The sequence below is a fragment of the Hakea prostrata genome, unplaced genomic scaffold, assembly GCF_041222555.1.
Source record: "Hakea prostrata isolate BN-2017 unplaced genomic scaffold, UWA_Hpros_2 contig_97, whole genome shotgun sequence".
NCBI classification, from domain to species: Eukaryota; Viridiplantae; Streptophyta; class Magnoliopsida; order Proteales; family Proteaceae; genus Hakea; species Hakea prostrata.
Window position 1 is genome coordinate 26,838 of NW_028291216.1, and position 1,336 is coordinate 28,173.

At 43.7% G+C, this 1,336-nt stretch overlaps 1 pseudogene; it reads right to left on the bottom strand.

Annotated features, from left to right (window-relative positions):
• Nucleotides 1–970: 970 nt before the first annotated feature.
• Nucleotides 971–1,336, bottom strand: LOC148998906 (non-specific lipid-transfer protein Lac s 1 pseudogene; annotated as a pseudogene).

Here is a 1,336-nt window from a genome sequence, read left to right on the forward strand (position 1 = left end):
AACCGGATCCAGAAGACGGCTTGCTGAAGAAGAAAGATTATTATGCTGCAAGCGTGCCCTAATCTTACTTATGGATTAGGGTAATCACCCTGATGACAACAGACTCAAATTGACGGCTGCGGATAATCATCATCAAAGGGATAACTATCGCATAACCTAACGGTTATCTCAGGAGTCCTCTACTAGCCCAAACTAGTAGAAGTCTATCGCTCAACGGATCTTATTGATAAGATCCAACGACTACCCGAAGAAGGCTCGAGTGCATCCAAAGAAGGAGATTCGAAGGTACACTCTATATAAACCTCACTACTATACAAGGTGAGGGACGGATCAATTGATCAAGGAGAATACTATCTGAGACTCAGGTTCAGATACATACTGATAGACCTCAACTATCAGCGTCCTGCTATCTAGATCACCTTTTCCGTTTCTTCATTCATTAGCTCGTGCTTCTAGCAGAGCCGTTTGTGATTAAGTTCATCAACCGACTTAGCCTTCGGAGGTGGACTCCCGACCCCAGCGGTCGGGCCACATCTGACGCTTTTGTTTTGCAGGGCACTACGTGGAGATCTAAGGGCTGAGCAGATTTTGGACGCATCAAATATAAAGAAAGGCAAATTTTATGCACAATGAGGAATGAGTTTGCAATAGGGGCAATGTTAATATTTATTTTGTAGACTCACCCAAACTAGGAGAAAGACAACCAGCTCAACTGCCTTACAATTATATGTTAGAACATTGATAATGAGAAACTATCAAACTTCTCTAGCACTAATGTGAAATTGCAGGATCTAGACATGTTTATTGATCTTCTTCGCCTCTAAGCACTTTCACTTCACCTCACCCTCAAAACGTAACCAAATCTGAATGTTAGTCATAAAAGAATCACTTAACCATTATGAAATTCTCATATCTAAGAGTTTCAGATTCACAGTAGGAATATAAAGGATTTGAAAATTCACGGGGTTTTCTAGATGATGAAAATATACTTGGAGCAATCAATGGAAGGGCTAATCTTGTAGGGAAAGTGGACACCACATTTTCCGGGAAGTGCTGCAGCATTGCCTCCCTTGATTTCGGGAGTGGCCCTAAAGGCATTCTCGAGACAACGACAAGCCACCCGACGGTCAGGAGTGGTTCTTGCGGCAGAGTTGAGTGCCCTCACGGAATCGCAAAAAGCCCAAGACACCTTTCCTCCGTTGCGCAGAAAGGTGAGGCAAGAAGCCAATCGAGAGACCACTTGCCCACATGTCAGGGCATCTGTAGCATGTGGTGTTGCCACAACCATGCAAACAAAAGCAAGACACACAACCTTCAGGACACTAGAATTGGCCAT